Below are 19785 nucleotides of genomic sequence, written 5' to 3'. Positions count from 1 at the left end.
ACAGGACAGACAATCGTCTGATGGTAGACTGATGATTTTGATGAAGTCATCATCCTTTTGGTAGGATGATCATCTGTGCTGCAATGCTGTACATGTCAATGTCTTTATTTTTCCTGAATATATATCGCAGCCCGGATGGATGAAACTAGATCCGGGGTCTTCAATCTCGTCCGATCTTCACTCGAAGTACAAGTCGATCCATGTGAAAAATGTTTTGAAGTCGAACATGGAAAGACATCGCTTGATTACCAGTCAATGATGTAAACTGTTAACAAGCGCGAGAGGAATCACCGATAAGGATGATGACCCTCAAGGTACTGTAGTACAATTCACGTGGTGTGAATAAAGGACTTGGCGTCGAACACCACGCAAAATCTTTCGGTCGAAGGTCATTGATGTATACCTGTCGCCAGAAGTGAGAAACTTGCCATTGAGGCATGCAAGCTTCAAAGTACTGAATGGGGTGTCCCTAGATCAACTTCTTGGATAATGAGTTGATGTCGACAAGAAGCGATCCGTCAAAGGAGGGCCTTGATGAATCCCACATCAATGACACGGAACGGAGCAAATGATTTTGATGGAGGTGAAAACAATCTGATGATATATGGTTTAGGGTGGCGGTCATGAAAGAATGAAGTATAATGTATGGTAGTGGATGGGACACGGGTGACTTCTCTGGATGACTTCTCTTGAACATGTCGGCGACACTTATGTGATGGATTGGTAGCATTTACCCCAAATGTGGATGGTATGGCGAGACCATGGTGATGTGACCGGTGAATGAAACAACCCAACCCGACTCAGGCACGGAGTGGAAGTGTCATGTTCAAGAGCGACTTGCTACCAATAAAGATTCTTTGAGTTTCTTCCCAATTTTTCCCCAGTCATTGCTGACCAGTACCTCTTTATTTTTTTCAAGCTTGAGGAGGATAACATATGCTTGTTCTATAATTTGCCCTTCGGGCAAACCCATCGCTATGTTTTAACGAGCCTAGCGATAGTGAAACTCGTTCTCATCTAAAGACAAGTTTGTCGCTATTAATCTTTTTAACGAGTCTAACGACAAAGATAACTCGATCCTTTTCATTTTTAGAGAGTCTGAAAAGGTACGTAAAGGTAACTCCGAAATTCCTTTTTCGTCATCTAATCCCTTAAGTCCGAAAAAGTATAAAATAATACAGAAGGGATGAATTTTCGATAGTTTTAACGAGCCGAACAAAAAAAGCGCTCGATCTTTTTGTGCAATAATCCCTCAGGTCCAAAAAGATTAAAATCTAGAGGAGGGATAGCACTTCCGGTCGCTTTAACGAGCTGGAAGGCCAAAACTCGGCAATCTTTTCATATTTTACGAGTCAGATGAAAAGAGCTTAAAGAAGACTCGTCTTTTGAGGAATGAGTGATAAAATGGGTAGCAGCTAATTCCAGGTAAGGGTTGGAATTTTCCAATCACGGCAGTGTCACAAGGATGGCTAGTGAAATCACTCTTCACAGCTGTTCCTCAAAATGGGTAAACAATCAAATGGAGGTGAATGATCGACCAATGGAAAAGTGGAGGTGACGGTGCAAACACGACCAAGGCTTTAATGGCTGATAATGTTACATTCACAGTGGTTATTTACTGGAGGATAGTTCATTTTTTAACGAGCTTAAACGCGGATTGAAACACTTGCTTGGTCTTATGTTTATTTTTTAACGAGCATGAACTATGTGCTAAAACTGCTCGATGATAAGTTTGTATGCCCCCAGCATAATAATGCAAAACGAGGTGCATGCCCCCCAAGCTTCATTGCATTCAACTCGGTGGTTGGAATGAAGGTTTACCTTTGAGATTTGAAAAGGGGATTTGTTTCATTTTTTAATGAGGTTGACACAGTAAAAGAACTATCCTCATGACTCCTTGTTTCATTTTTTAACGAGGTTGACACGAGATAAGAACCGTCCTCGGAGTCCAAATCCATTAGATATAGAAGGTTTCATATTCCACTGTGGCCACTTCCGCCAGATTACTCGGAGGCGATAGGGCAAAAGTACCCATTAAGGCAGGGTCTTTTAGGAGACCTACTCCGATATTTTGGAGCGAATGATTGCTTCCATGGATCATTGGAATGCTTCCAGTAACTTGAGAACCATTGGGGAGGAAGTTTTGCTGATCGACGATTGTAATCCCTCCTTGAAAGGGAAATGCAATCTTTCTGAAATAGGTCGACACAACAACTGCCATGGCATATATCCATGGTCTTCCTAGTAGGATGTTGTAATCAAGATTCCCATCTATGACTTCAACATCTATTTCTATTGTTTTCCCTCCTAGTTCAACTTTCAAGTTATTTAGGATACCATATGGGGTATATGTCCTTCCATCGAATGCTTTTAACGTCGTCACAGATCGTGACAAGATTGGAGATCCTAAATTTTTCCAGCAACTCATCGACATAATACATGTAGATGCCCCCTCATCAATAATTGTTCAATGAATAGTTTTGTTGAGGGCTCTCACTTGAATAAGGAAGGCTAGTTGAGCTGGTAACTGAGGGTCATATCCTTTATGATTAAAGGCCACAAGATTGGAATCCATTGGGTCAATCCCACCTATTGCTGATAATAAAGCTTGCTCTTGGGAGAGGCAATTTTGCGGTACCTCAAGTGTCTACATAGCGGACGGCGATTGGGCCAGGTCCTCTATTATATTATAATTCTGTGCTATTTTTGCACGAGGATTAAATGTCGATTTGTGTATTACTCCCTTCGGCGGTTTTATTGTTAATTCAGGAATGATGGGTGGTATAACTTCTGTCGAAGTTTTTGTCGAACTACTTGGTTGATCTTTATCCTTGTCGTTCGACAGCTGCGGATTCCCGTAATATTTGTTCCTTGTCGAAATCAAAGCATCATTTTGCTGTTTTGAAACCGACAACATTAGCACTTGAGACAGGGAAGCATTTCCACTTTCAACCAGATTTGTTCCTGGATTTGGAAACGGATCAGTTAACACTGCTGAGGTTTTCGAACTTTTGAAAAATCTCTTAAGCTCAGCCTTGTATGGACATTCTATTGTCCGATGATCCTCATCACATATTTGACATGGATATTTCAGTTTCCTATTTCCAGGAGGGTTTGAAGAAGGTTTTTCGAGAGATGACTCACCCTGTTTCTTCTTCTTCCCTTTGCCTTGTTTCTTCTTGCTTCCTGGTTGTTTGGTTTCTTTGCCCTTATCTGTCGATGCGACATTTACTTCCGAAGCAAGAAGTTCGTCTTTTTCATTTTGATCTGAAATCTTACGGGCCTTCTTAGATGTAGCCTTTGTTGATTTCGTGTCTGTTTTTCCAATCACGCCATCGCCGGCGTGAGAGTCATTGTTCGATTTAGGAGGAGGAGGAATTGAGAATTCCGGTCTAGGGGCGTCAGGTATTTTGTCGTAGAGCGTGCCAGACTGAGTATAGATCAAGTCCAGATATTGCGCACGAGCTATAACTTGCTCTTCCGTTACGACTCCCCCCTTTGCCACATCTTCTGTGATGGAAGGTAATAACGACTTGATAAACCATTAAGCTAATAGCTGATCGGGAATGTACGTTTTTACCATCCTGCGACGATGTCGCCACTCATGTATATGATCAGATATGTGAGTGGCTGTTGTCTGTTTGAAGTTGGTAAGTAGTTCTGTTCCCATTTCATACCTTATCGGTAATTGAAAATGGGTTAAAAAGGTTGTGGCTAAGGTACTGAAGTTGTCGAAAGAAGCTCTAGGCAATTCAATATACCATTTTTCCACCGGACCCGTTAATGTCCTCTGGAAAAGGCGAAACCTAATCGAATCGTCGTTGAGGGTGTTTGATGAACACCATAGATGAAATGTCATCACGTGATTCGATGGATCTTCACCCAGATTTCCATTAAATTTAGGAATATCTGATGGAAGTTTATGTGGGATCGCTGGCCACCAAGGGGCGTAAGCAATTGGATCGTTTGTTAACCGGTGTAAATCAGGTAACTCTAAGGTTGCCATGAATGGTAATTGTTGATTCAGGTTAGGTGAAGCATACCCAGGATATGATGGGATCGCCTGAGCAGTTGGACTTTGCATACCAGCATAATGCAGTTGATGCTGGTATGACTGATACGGTTGGTGGACATGACCATTGTAAAATGGTTGATTTTGACTGTTTTGAATGTACGACACTGTTCGCAAAGATCTGCTGTTCAGTACCTTGGTATACTTGTTGGAATTGTGGTTGCTGGTATTGCACCAGCCACGGTTGTGAAGCCATGTGTTGTTGTGCTATACTAACCGTTGGACCAAGGTGCGGGGTGATTGTACCCGTCTGGACCTGTGTCACCCCACTAGTTGGCGATTGTGGTTGAGTCACAGGGTCAAGGGGCTGTTGCATTACAACTTGAGAAATCTGAGGTTGGCACACAACAGGCAGCATTTGAACTTGTGACACCGTCATAATAGCTGGTGTAGTCGGGATGTTCGACATAGGTACACATTGTTGCATTGAATACACAACTCTTGGTTGTTGAGGTAGCATAGGTACCAAACCACTTGAGGTGATTCCAGTGTAACCTGAATATTGTTGTGAACTCCCGTATGGATACCCTCCCGGAGGGGGTAATGAAAGGGCATACTGCCCCCCATATGGTGGTAATCTGGAACTCAAGGGGATTGTCTGCCCTTGGGGACTGGATCGCCCAAATTGAGCTCCAGATGGATCAATTTGTCGAGACTCAACGTAAGAGTTACCGGATATTATTCCGGTTGAACAAACAGGAATGGACCAGACTGTCGAAATAGCCCCTGAGTGGGCTCCTTCTAGCTGTTGAGAGCTAGTTGGGACAGATGGTATGCCGTGAACATTTTCGGAGTGGCGGCAGGAAGTTCTGCTGTCGCTGTGTTAGTCGACACAGTCCTAGATGTTGACGGTTGTTCAGACATTTGGAGTCTATCCAAAAGATTACCTAGCGATTCTACAGGAACTTCCACTGGTGGTAGACTAACTTCTGATGAAGAAGGATATAGAGTGACCCCGACTCCAAAGTGGGTTGGAGTACTTGATTGAGGGTCTTCTACAATTTCTTCAATCGCAATCAAACCAGGTGGAAGGGGAAGACCGTCAGGTCCGTAAAAAATTTCTGGTGCCGAAGAAGGGGTGGAATCGACAGCGACAGATGTTTGAAGAGTAAGACTCTCCGAACCGGTTGTAGATGTAACTGGTTCAGTAACACAAGTGTTTACTCTCAGACTAGGATCAGTATCACTGTCCCTCTGTGGCTGTTGAACTTCTTCTGTAGAGGCAGGGTTTCCAGAAATGTTTGGAGTAACCGGAATCTCAGATGTTGTTGGAACACTTGTTCTAACTTTAATAGGAGATTTGGAACCGGTTAAACGAGTTCGCTTTGTCCATACTAGTTTCGATTCCGGAGACAAAGACGGTTGACTCGTAAGCCTCCGCGAACGACGGGGTTTCAATTGAATTTCTTCCACGATTGCAGATTACTCGATCAACTAAAATACAAAAGGGGAAATATGTTTCTGAATTAAATGAATTTTAGACGCTTTAGACACAACTTTCTTTTTCAGTTTTTAAGAGTCGAGAAAAAACAAAAGATGACTCTAGTCTCCTTCGATTTTTAATGAGCCTGAAGTGACAAGTGCTCAGATGGACCTTTTCTGTTAAGGAGTCTGAAAAGGAACGAAAGGGACTGCTCTGGAGATCTAGGTAGAGGGTGTGCCAAACCAATCACAAAACTGCAGAATACATTTTATGGTACGACAGTCAATCTTCCCGAATGCTGTGTTTGGTGCATTGCGATCAGTAGGGCGGCCGACACAGATTCCTATGGATAAAAGGTTTTAAGCCTATAGGGGTCTCCCAATATATACTCGACGGTATGTGGGAGCACAATCCGTACTGGCATTTATCGTCTCACAGTGGAGTAATCACCCAACCATCAGTGAGGACAACAGTTACCAGGTTTTGCGATGCCGGAACACGTCTCTAGCCTAGACCTCTATGTTGTGCGTTAAGTTCCAAAGCGTTGTTAGATTCATTCAATTTATTTTAAGTTGATCTTTCTTAGAAGTTTTCCTTTTTGGATCACCACGAGATGTAGATGTAATTCCTAAATGCAATCTAAAGATGATAAGCAAGCTTTTATCTCTTTTCAACAATGAAAATCCTAGCTACAAGGGGAAAAGAAAGACACAATCTTTTCTCAAAGAGCAAAGAGCACACTGTAGATGCACTTTTCCTAAATCAAACCATACAAACTATCAATATGCAAATGCACAAATGCATGTATTTGTTTTCACTTTCTTAATATTGATGCCTAAAAAGAAAGTTGATGTACAAATTTGAATTTGCTTTCAAGTGAAAAACACAAACAAGCTTCTTTTTCGAAATAAAAAAGGTAGAGAAGATTACGACACTTTATGATTTTGAAGTAAACACTCGTTTCGACACTAGAAAGAGACAAATTCAAACCAAAGCAAAAGTAAAAAGTATAATCAACTGTCAACAGCAAAGAAACTTTCTCCTAAGATCAAAATCGACGCTTACGACAGATCTAAATCTAAGGACGACAGTATGACTATTTCACTTTTCAATGGAAAACTGCAAATGATGTAACAAATACACAAAGAACACCTAGAGTCTTTTTGTACAAAAGAGGTGGAATTAAGGCAAAGAAAAGGGGTTTTCAGATAGGTACACACACTGATAACAGGCTACAAAAAACAGAGATAAAACTGAACAAAATGAAGCAAAGAACCTCAGCTGCACAGGGCAAGGGCTGATCAGCGCACCTGTTGCACAAAGAAACTAAATTGCAGCGCAGGTAGCCTTCTCGGGACCTGCGTTGAAATGCAAAACCTCTTCACAGAGCCTGCGCTGGGGCAGAAACGAGACTTCTATCCGGGTTCTGGGTCACGGTTTGCAGTTTAATCTATGGATTTTGGCCGAGTAAAAGCTATCAGTAAGGTACAATTAGAGGGATGATTTAAAGGAGGACTAAGAGCTATCACAAAGGGTAATTAGAGCATTTGTGGATCAGCTGTTCAAATCATAAACAAATCCAATGGGTGGATTGAAGTAGCAGCTACTTTACATTTGATAATGGCAAATGCAGTTCGATTGCTACTACTGTGTTTATGAAGCAAACAACAAGAGAAACACAAATAAACTAACTAGACATGGTCCCCAGCGGAGTCGCCATTTTGTTGTTGGGAAAAGTATCTACTCAGAACGCCCCTATCCCACTCTAAGGTGTGACAGTGCCTTAGCAACAAACAAGGAAAACTATTTTCGTATTCTTCTTTATGAAATGTAAATGAAGAGGAAGGATAAACTAACCTGTGTCTTGCGCTAGTTTGTCGATCCGATCGCTCTCCTCTTTGGCAGCTTCCAGCTACTTGCTCCCCTACTTGCTTAGCTTCACCAAGTTCCTGCAAGATCATAGAAGAGAGAAACTACACAAAGATACAGATTTACATTCATAAAAAGCTTAGGATCAGATTAAGCTAAACATGCAAATATAACAACACATCATTGATACACAAGCATGTAGGAGAAACTCAAATAGTTTTATTGATATGATAAAAAGATCCAGGAGTAGATACAACCAAGTGAGTCCCAATCCAGCATCTACCTCCCAACAAAGGAATCCCTTCCTCACCTCCAACAAAGCATAAATCACCCAATGCACTAATCTCAATCTCAAAACCAACAACAATTCTCTGCAAAGTACCAAATTCCAGCCTCTGGATCTCTAGGATGAGGGATCCATATATAGATGTAAGCAGAGAGGATGAGTCAGCTTATGTTTTGACTTGTGGCTTCTCTCTGTTAGTTCTTGCTTCCACTTGGAGACTGAGAGCCTCTTACTCATCACTGGTCGAATTCAGTGAGGCAAGTGTCATTGGAGAAGATTATGGAAGCTTCCATTGTCTTTCCACCTCGTTGAATTACTCTGCCACTTGTCATTTCCCGCTCAACGCACCTGGGTAGTGCATTCAAGTGTGTTGCAATGCACCTAGCCAGTGTATTTGGGTGCTTTGCAACGCAGTCAGCTAGTGGAGCATCTGAATTGATCCTGATTTGACTAGTTTTGAGCAGTTTCTGGTGGAGAACTTCTAGGAGAAGCTATCATTGGTTGACCTTGTTCCTCTAGGGGTAGGAACAACACTTTTAGGGACTTTGGATCCATTGGTTTATGGACATTTCATGCTTATAGTTGTAAGGCACAAAAATGTCTATAACACCCGAGGCATCAGACAAGGAGACCCTCTCTCCCCATTCCTTTTTGTGATCCTTATGGAAGGGCTTAGCAGGCTCATTCATAAAGCAAGAGAGGAAGGAAAAATCAAAGGCTTACATCCCCTTCCCTCCATACCTGCAACAACACACCAGCAATTTGTAGATGACACAATGCTGCATGGCACTCCAACTGTGAAAGAAGTCAGGGCTTTCAAGAACATTCTAAACCTCTTCAGCAAAGCTTTAGGTATGGAGATTAATCATGCTAAATCTACTATTTTCTTCTTTAATACTCATCTAGCCATTCAGAAGCATCTATCTAATATTCTCGGCTTTCGAAAAGGCAGTCTGCCTTGTAAGTATCTCGGAGCCCCGCTCACGACTAAACCTTGGCAAAAAATTCATTGGGAAAAAATCTTAGCGAAAATGGAGAAAAGATGTAAACATTGGACTCATAGGGCTCTTAATTTTGCTGGAAGACTGGTCCTCACTAAAGCAATACTGCAAGCCATTCCGCAATATCTGCTTTCCATCATGCCAGCTCCTAGTGGAGTCCTCCAGAAAATTAGAGCTATACAAAGATCCTTTCTGTGGAGTGGCAATGCTGAGAAAAAGAAATGGGCACTGGTGGCCTGGAACAAATTATGCAAATCGAAAGCAGCAGGGGGCTTAAATTTAGTAGATCCCTACACCATCAACATGACATGCGGAGCCAAGCTGTGGTGGCGTTGGTTGAAGGAAACCAATCTGCCATGGGCCAGACACTGGAAGGAGAAATACACTCCTGACTGCAACGAACAGGACTTAATAAGGTTACAGGAAGTGCCTGAGGGTTCTCCAATATGGAATTTAGCTAGAAGGAATCGCAACTTAGTTCAGGACCATAGTTTCTGGGAAATCCGCAATGGGGAAACCGCCCTTTTCTGGGAAGATGCTTGGCAGCAACTCCCAAAGCTGGAAAAACCAGAGCTCGAAGATTTTAAAAGAGAATGCCAGAACAGGGGAAGGTTCACCGTCCACCATTACTGGAGCCATAGCAGCAGCGACCAGGAATGGAGAGAATGGTTACTCCATGACACTGAAAACTCAATTGAGGAAAACAATAATACAAGGGATCTGCTAAACCATCTAAACAAAATAAAAATCAAAAAGACCACAGAAAGCGACATGCTAAGATGGGGTATGAAAGGGAGTGGTAATTTCACTCTCAAAGAGGCCAGAGAGCAGCTAGAGCATTTAGAGTGGGTGGAGGTAATGCAATGGAGCAACAAGGTCTGGGATCCCATGTTTTGGCCTAAAATAAAAACCTTTCTCTGGCTCCTAATGCGGAGAAAAACTCTTACCTGGGAGAATCTGCGCAAAAAAGGTTTCAAGGGCCCTTCTAAATGCCCTCTATGCAATCAAGCTGAAGAAACTATGAACCATTTATTCAACACCTGTGAATGGGCTGATCACCTTTGGAGAGGGATGGAAACTATAATGCAACAAACTAACAGGGATAGGGACTCCATTCAAAACACTATTATGAATTGGCCAAGCGAGTACTCTAACAATTTAAGAATCAACAGTATATGGAAAGTCTTGCCAGGCTTCATAACTTGGACCATATGGAAAGAAAGAAATAGAAGAATTTTTCAAAATGAGCACAGAAATATAGAGCACTCGCAAATTACCTTAACCCAAAATATTCGACAATTAATCTTGGTAAAATGCAGAGCCGATCCTGACAACCAAGCTTCGGCCGAGGACCAGAGAATTCTGAATGCCTTCAACTTGATCAACGAACAAAACATGGGAACCACAGAATGCCAGCAAAAACCAAGCATTGTGCCAAAGGGCTGGAGTCGTCCGCCGGAAGGGTTCCTAAAGCTAAACTTTGACGGTGCCTCGAGAGGCAATCCTGGCCCGGCAGGCATTGGAGGAATCATCCAGAATCATAAAGGGGAAATTCTTCACATTTACAGTAAAGCTCTAGGGGAAGGCACCAATAACGAAATGGAATTTGCAGCCATGGAAAAAGGACTAAGGATTCTCAGAATGAACCAAACAAGCAACGCAGTGGTTGAAGGAGATTCAGAGGTAGCCATAACAGCGGCCAGGAAAATCTACGGGGGAACGCCAGCCAGCAAGGTTACAAAACATTGGCGACTGTCCAAGGTCACAGACAATATTGCCAAACTGTTAGGAGAAATGAAAGGCCTCATCTTTCAGGCGGTAAGGCGAAATGCAAATTCGGTTGCTGACCACCTGGCAAATCATGGGATTGAACACCCCAACACAATGTGGGACAGTTGTTGGCAGGATATTGACAACCCACAGTTAAGAGGAAAATGCATGCAACTCTCCGGGTTAGATCTGGTGACGGCAGAGGAGTCCGACCGGAGGGTCGAATAACTCAGCGCCATAATTGATTAGACAGGCTGACTAGACACGCTCCATTAATTTCCAGCAGACCTTGAAGGACAAGCGAGATAAGGGAAACTATGACCGAAGCAGGTGACAAAGATTTTTGCAGTTTCATGATCTGTGGTGATATGAGCCGCCAAAACATAATCAGGAAGAGGGACACTTGGCAAAATATGGAGCAAGCAGGGAGTGGTGACCGTAAGGGGGTGCAATTATTCCATAACCCAACCAACATTCCATCACGATGATCTGACGTGCAAGTTGCACAGAGATAAGCGATCATCCACCGGTAATCTCCTCGGAATTCATTATTTAACCACTATCAAAGGCCAAAGGAAAAACATTGTTTTATCGTGTAGCATGACAAAACCTCCTCACTCTGCAGACAGAGCTCAGGAAAACGCTAGGAGAGTTAGAAATACAATGGCAGGGGAGGGCAGCCGCAATAAGTCTGCCAACAACGACCTTCGGCAAGCGAGAGAGATGTATGAAACGTAGACCTCGCAAAGGAATAAGCGTAAGATTATCGACTTAGAAGCCATAGTCCAGGAAGAGGAGAACAAGCTTTCAGACCAGCAAATTGGGAAAGAAGTGGATTGGATCCAGGACCCTGGAACACTCAGCACTCGCGCTACTCAATTTGTCAGAACCCAAGCTGAGAGCTGGCGTATGAAGACCCTTCTTGCGAAAGCAATGGATATTCAGGGTGAACACGCGGAGCAGTTGCGAAAGCTTCAGCAGTTCACAGAAGCTATGACGCATGATCATATGGCGGTCGTGGAGAGCAGTGAATTCAAGCTGAGTGCGCTGCACCAACAGGTCGACACGATTGACAAGAAACTCACGGTCCTGATTAAACTTTTAAGACATGTCATTGGTCAAGACAGCAAGCCTTCAGATATGCAGAAGGGAGATCCGACTGGAGATCAGCAGGGCAATCCTCCCAAGCTAGGATAGGTCAACATGTCAAGGTTTGCACCGGTCCTGGAGATGTTTAAACATATCTGACTCTGTTGTCTCTCAGATTCCTCGTCCTCGGTGGACATTCTCTTTTGTTTCGCGGCTTGATATCCTCGCTTCCCTCTTCTCAGCGGGTTGATATGTTCACTGTCTAGGTTTCCTCTGTTTATGTCCTTTTGTTAGTTCTAGTTCTCTGCCGCCATGCGTGGTGTGCTGGCTTTTAGTTTTCAGTTACTCTGTCTTCTCTAGTTTTTAGTTACTCTGTTCTCTTCTGGTCTCCTGTGGTAAGGCATGTTGTTTAGCGGCCCGTAGTCTGCTAAAGCAGAAGTTTTGTACTATATTTTCTCTTTGTTAATATCAAAAGTTGACTTACAAAAAAAAAAAAGAGATGTTTACAATGAGGTCGAGGGCCTACTTATATACCTTAGGCATGCACCTTTTCACCAAATATTATGTCCTTAGGGACATACCTCTTCATTAACTAGTTACTATCTAATTAATCATGATTTATTATTATTATTGTTTACATTATTTGTATTTTATATATATATATATATATATATATGTATATATATATGTATATATATATGTATATATATCTACATATATATATATATACATATACATATATATATATATGTATAGATATATATATGTATATATATATATATATATATATATATATATATATATATATATATATATATATATATATATATATATATATATATATTCTATTCATAATAGAGAGGTCCCAAGTTCTCTTATGATAGTAGCCAAGAACATAAAGTCTAGATAACTTGATGGCCATATTTTAGACATCATGTGATCATTCGCTCCTTCCAAGTTGAGTTGGAGAGTAAAACTGTCTTGGTTGAGGTTGAAATTGTTGATGTTTAATTAGTCTACAATCTCTTATTGGAACATAGACGGACATTTGTGATGATAACCATAGTTCTTAAATTTTTTTATCTATTCAGTGCCCTCATTAGGGACAAATCATCATTATTGACCACTTTCCATACTACATGCCCAACCCAACATCCATCATGGGATCTAATGTTCTAATTGTGGAAAATATCATAGTGGTGTATAAAAGTGTTAGTGTTGGGATGCTCATGGAGTCATATTTGATGGTAACTTTTTCACTCCTTCTGCCATTCCGTTATGTTGACTCTACTAATTTACATCATCTAAATGGACCTTCAATACTTATCTAAGTCACTTAATCTTTGTTGGAAACTAAAGAAGGGAAAGCCACTCTCCACACAACCATAAAATCAACTACACTACAATTTTCTTATAGATGGCTACCCTTGAGTCAAATCCAATGCTTTAAGAGGAAGACCCACTCTAGTATTAAAAAGGTTTAGATCAGGGTTAAGGACATGAAGGCCACTCTCCATACATAAAAAATAGTCTCTTGTCTTTTAGATATTGAGCAAGGGCTTGTTAACACACATAGTATTGTGACAATGGGCTTATACAACATAAAAGGGAGTCCTTTTCTAATATAAAAGTATTGCAATACCCCTGGGTCAACCGCCAATTTGTAAATGAATATGTAAATATGAAACTTAGGCTGGTGAGTTGATACATATTAATTAGGTTAGTGAGTTGAGGACTACTTTGGGGGGAAATGTTCCCATGTGTGTATGTTTATATGTTTTGGGGCTAAATAACCTAGTTTTGTAAATATGAAATTACATGCAAGTTAATAGAATACATCATTGCTACAGATTAAATTAGGAAAAGATAGTATGGGAGGCTAAGAATAATGAGTGTGAAAAATGGGGCTTTTTATGGCTTAAGATATTATTAAAATAATCCAAAGTCAAAAGTGCACATGTTAACTTAAGTCCATAAAGTGGCTTTTGTAGGGTTCCATTTATCAAGAGAGTAACATGTACATAAAAGTGAAGGTGATAGTGTTATGGGACATATTCTACATCATATGACTGTGGTAGAGGTGACTAGACACCTTGGATGGGAAATTAGGGATGACCCTATGACATGAGGAAAAATGGGACAATTTCCTCAGTGTGAGGTTAGAGGGGTACTTGGAGACTAATGAAGTAGTGGGAACTCCCAGAAACCACAGATCTTTGGAACATCCTTGGCCAACAGAGTTGGACTCCTTGAGGTAATGACATAGCTCGAGGGACTACCAATCCAGAGAAGGGGTGCACTATTTGGGTTGTGGGGCTAATGGGCACTACCAAATATGGGCAAAAAAACTAATGTTGTACTTCGACAATACTTATAAAATAAACCGTACTGTCGGATTTTATTTGCATTTTTTGTATTTAAAAAAAAATCCCCAAATAATGTCACATATATGATGCAATGCATAAATGTGTCATATGTCCAACTTTTTCACCGAATATCTAATTCCTTTTTATACATGTCAGATACCCAAATTATATGAAAGGTGCATTGGATTGTCGATGTTTGACCAGGTCAACTGTTATGATGTTAGAAGATCGATGTTGGAGGGGGTCAATTTTTTGACCGTTATACAATGTCTCTCCATATTCTGCGAACATCGAAAGTCTGCGACAATAAAATTATATATAAGAGCATTTTTTTGTTCTAAAATAATTTATTAATTGCATTACAAATAGTTAAACTGCGGTTGATTTTTGAAGATAATCGATATTGAAAGTTTGGTAAGGAAAAGTGGGTGATGGAAAATTTTATTTCCCTTGTAAAAAATACAGGGCTACAATAGGAGGAGACTTTTAATATAAATAAATAAACAACATTGTAGACAATTTGGGCATCTTGAAGGCTGGCCCGAATATCTTCCCTTGGTAAGTTATTCATTATATGTATTTATGTTACAATTTTCTTTGTAAATTAGGGCTTTATGGTTTAAGGGTTTTAAGTTTGGGAATTAAGGGGTTAATTGAGTCCATTTTTCTCAAAATGATTATCTTGATGGAAATAATGGAAGGTTTCCATCCTCACTTCCTCTAAATTTATATTTGTGTTGGAAGGTTCTAGAGATTTTAGAGGAATGTTGGATTTTTTGTAGAAATAGGCTAAAGGTTCTTTGATTGGAAGTTCCTTCATCAAATTTATTTTTAAAGTCAAAGACTTCATTGGATATATATATATATATATATATATATATATATATATACACATTAAGCACACCTTCCAAATATATGGGTTCCTTAGGCTTATATGCATGTTTAGTTAATAAAAGAGGTTTTTTATTTACAAGAATAGTCTTATTATCCTCACCTCTCAAACCTCGTACTAATTTGGACATTTCCTTCTCAACCTTCTTAGCTTCCTTAAATGTTTTTACTAGAGTGGTTTTACCAATGCTTTTGACAAATATGGAAATAAATGCATGTAGGGAAAATGTATAATATTAAAATACTACCCCTTTGGTTTGTTTCACATCAATAGTGAATTTGTTGAAAATTATGGTGAAGCACTAATTGAATTATTTGATATGTTCTTCCTTCTACATTTTAATCTATCAACCCTTTCAACAAAGTAGGAGTATTTTACTCGCCAATTTTAAAAATAAATTCCTTTTCAAAATCATCATAGATTAATTAATATTAATAACAACATTATTCATTATCACTTTAATATGTTATTGCGAGAGATAAGCGACGACTAGGGTTTCTACAACTCATCGATCCATGGTGAATTCTAGCAATTCAAAGAATAAATCTATTTATATTGAAGGAATGACAACTCAAGCCACAATTTTGTATAGTGCCAAGATGAAATCCAGATATGTTCTTCTGGTTGTCTAAGAAGATCCAACTCTTAATATTCCTACGGAAAAGGATTCCTTTAGAGCTAATTTTTTTATTTTTAGAACATGGTTTAGTATGCAGATTTAATGGCTTCTAGCCATGATTGTCCGATCTCCACAAATGTATCTCTGAAACATGGAAACCCTTATTAACGGGTCATTTGAATATTTACCCTTCGACTTAGGGACTTTTTGTTGTATTTTTTTATAATATTGAGGATAAGCATAATATTTGTGAATGCGTGCCCTAGTTTTGGGGCAACATTGACCTTTTTATGTTGCCTTGGTTTCCCACCTTTAATCTAGTAATGACATCAATCTCCATGACTCCTATTTGGGTAAGGCTTATGAACCTTTCCACGCATTATTTGAACCTACCAATACTATATTCCATTAGTAATGGATTAGGGAAGTTTTGTTGCTAAAACCAGGAAGCAATTTTTTTTTTTTTTTTTTTTTTTTAATTTAATTTTTTTTTTTTTTTATAAAACCACTTATGCACAAATATGTGTTGAGATGGATTTGAACAATGGTCTTTCTACTAACATTAATTTGATGACTCTAGACTATGTGTGGGCTCAAAATACTGATTACATAAATGTAACATTTCAAGGAAGAGCATGCTATGAAACAAAGAATGTAATAAAAAAATTTCCTAAAGAATTTGCAAAATAACAAAGTCTGGAAAAATAACCAAAGGCCCATATGGTGGGAAGAAGCTCAAACCAAGAATTATACAATATTTAAAGAAGAAGAGACTCAGGGTAAGAAAGAAGCAAAGGAAAATCATGAATAAGCTATTGTTAAAGAAGATTCATTGAAGCAAATAAAAACCAACTAGGAAAAAGTGCACGAGGACCAACTAGGTTCAACACCAGTTGGAGTGTAGCAAACCCAAGTGAAAGTCAGATCCCTTTTTAAAAAAAAAAGCTAGAAAAGTAGCTTCTTAGGGAAGACTAGGTAGATAAGGAAGAAAGTGAAGAAAACAAGGATCATTCATCAAAGGGTGATCCATTGGATGCAACAAAAAATGCAGATTGGATTAAAGTGGAGAAGAAAGGAAAAAATATTTCAGCAGGAAAAACCATAAGTCAGTTAAAATGAAATCAAACGTAGTGGAAAATGGGATGTAAACACAATTTAATTTTAGGAGTATATTGGAAAAAATTTACTTGGAATAGGACTGAAATTTTTGTTTCATGGGGTAATCACTTGAGGGATTGGATTGAGCCTTTATGTTCGATATTAAATCAACAAGGAACGTTCACATTTTTGAAGAAATATAACAATCTCGGGCTAGATCCCAACCTTCTTTTTTAATAAAATTCTCATACCTATTTCTTTGAAAAAAAAGTAATCCTAGCTTAAGATAGAATATGTGGGTAGATTGTAGTACCAATTGGATTCCTTATTTTTAAAGGTATTTGGAAAAAATTTGTAAGATACATCCTCATGCCCTACATTCATTAATCACATAAATATATAGAAATATTTTATATGATCTTCTTGGGTACATGATTTGTTTGGTTCAAGTTTTGGAAGAATTCCTTCAAGGTGCTTAAGTAGATCATGAATTTTTCCCCATAAATTCAAGGCATCTTGGGACATCCATGCAAGCATGCAAGATTAGTTTCGAACCCTTTAATGACCAAGTAATTACTACAAAATTTTATCTTCTCACATATTAAGTTCAAGATCAAAGGTTGAAAATGTATAATGTGAGGTGAAGATAGGGGTGGTGTTGGGATTTAGTCTAGAGGTTCATAAATATCTTGAAGAGAAAGTTCCACTAAATCTTCCACATAATCAGCTAAAATTTCTTGTTTGATTTAAATGTGGTTTCTATGAGTTAGTTGGTATTTGGGAAACTGAGATGCAATAGGAAACTCTCCAATATCCTAAGTGTATTCTCAAGTGAGATGACATAAAGCATTCACCTATGGATGAGGAACTGCATAAACATGTTAATGAGGTTGCTCGTGATTTTCAAAATTAGTTGTATTATCTATTGTAACTCTAGAGACAATTTTTGGCTGAAGATAATCAGTGCCTAGTTCATCTACTAAAACTTCATTAATTTTTTTTAAAGAAATTGGCTATAGATGAGTTATTGCTTGGTGTAATGTAGAATTATATTCAAAGATTTATAACTTTGACCAGATTGGCCAATCCTGGGGTTCACATACCTTTAAAATACCTATAATGGATTGAAGCAAAACGAAAGAGAACATGGTTTAATAGTTTGAGTAGAATGAATTCAAATTTTTAGCCTTAAGAATGCAAAAAGTGGATGAAACTAATAACACAAAAGTATGAATGCATTTTCTAAAAAGGATGGACCATCTATTAAGGTGATTATTTTAATTACATGTACCTTTTGCAACCAAAGTGAAAAATAGGTAGATATGCAACCATATTTTAAGTGAACTTGCAGCTTCACACATTATTTTTAGTAGAAAAAGACATTTCTGTAATAGTAAACATACGAAGAAAGAGACAATACAGTCTGTAACTTAACTCAGGTATGGATTCAAAACTGAATTGGATTAATTCATCTATAAGAAAGGCTAATACACTACACTGATATCAAAATTCCAAAATCTCCAAATCCCCTTCTCATGGTTCGATCTTTCTTTTGTTTAAAATTCAAAACTGTATCTTATGCTACCAAATGTAACTAGCAAAACTACTTAACTGTCAAATTAAATACTCCATAACTAATCTTCAACAAGTCTATTTAAAAAAATAATTACATGCAAAATTTCTAGTAAACGAAAATTTGATAATTTTGAGAAAATTAATCAAAATTGAAATAAATTTCCATGTGTGGTTCCTCTCTCTTAGTTCCATCAAACTAGCTACATCTACTTTTCATGTGATCATCCTTAGACATTTTTCCCATTTTGTTTCATTTGGATATGGATAAGTTACCATTTCTTCATAATCTATGCTCAAATGGTGTACTTGTCATTTTTGGTTTGGCTAGGAACATATTTTTTACTAACCACATAAATTGAAATTCTCTTTGCAGATAATTGAAGATGGTTTGGCCCTGCAAAAAACTATATGACCTGGAAACTTTGTTAGCTCTACTTTTTGCAATCACCAAAGAATTGATATACTTCTTGAGGAAGTATATCACCTTGTTGATCCTAGCAACTTGGTAGCCCAACTCTTATTAATTTATCACATTTGTTATCAAATATTGAGATACTGTTCTTAAAAATTTTGCATTGAACTAGGGCTTGACTTCTGAGAGAACTTTTCCTTATGACTTTCCTTACCTTGCAATTGTGTGAGTTTTGTCAACAATCTCCAAAACTTGTAAGTTTTTGTGGTGTTCAAAATTTGAATAAATAACTTCCATAATTTTATACACCGTGAACATTTTTAATCGACATTTCAAGTCTAGACCAGGACACATCGTCAAGATGAAAATTTTTTGAGAAGAGGAGGAAAGAGAAAAGGTGTAATATAATTAACAAAAAGATAAGGAAAAAAATGAACCTAGAAAAAGAAAACCCTAAAAAATAAAAAATAAAAAACAATATGAAAATTAATTAATACTAATTATATAAAAATAATTCTATGATAATAATAAATTAAAATAATCTTAAAAATAATTCTAAATAAATAAATAACTAATTCTATACAAATAATTAGTTCTAAATAAATAAATAGTATAATATAATATATATTAATTCTAAATAAATAAGAATTATATTAAATACATAATAAGAAATAGTACTATTTTAAATAAATAATTAATCCTAAATAAGAAAATAAATAATTTTAATATAGTATTAATTCTAAATAGATAAGAAATAATAATATATTAAAAGAATAGATAAAATATAATGTAAAGAACTATAAATAAATTATAAATAGAGTACCTTTATAATGGCTATAGTATAATAATATTAATATAATTGTGATAAAATAATACAAATATCTTAAATACATGTAAAAGTTTATTATATTTATAATTTAATATACCATTATTAATATATGTTAATAGATAATTTGTTTATCATAATATGGTTAACAAATATTAAAATGATAAATTAATATATTAAAATGATAAATTAATATATTAGAATTGATGTAGTAGGATATTAAATATGAATTATATACTATTGTAAATTAATAAAGACATTAAGGAATTTAGAGTTGAGAAATTACCATGAGCCAATTTTTATTAATTTTGAGTATGCTATCATGATTGAGGTTGTTATGATGTCTTGATATCTTAAGAGCTTTGCTAAATCCTTTTTCAAATAGTCTTCTTCCTTAGCAATGATAGAAGTGTCTTCCAAGCAGATGTGATGCTTAGTGAGGAGGGAATGCTCCGCAAGCACATTGATTTTTAATGTCAACACAATG

The sequence above is a fragment of the Pinus tabuliformis genome, chromosome 7 (genome assembly GCF_031772625.1).
Source record: "Pinus tabuliformis cultivar Carrire ecotype Pingquan chromosome 7, CPIR1, whole genome shotgun sequence".
Taxonomy (NCBI): Eukaryota; Viridiplantae; Streptophyta; class Pinopsida; order Pinales; family Pinaceae; genus Pinus; species Pinus tabuliformis.
This window is presented reverse-complemented; position numbering follows the sequence as displayed.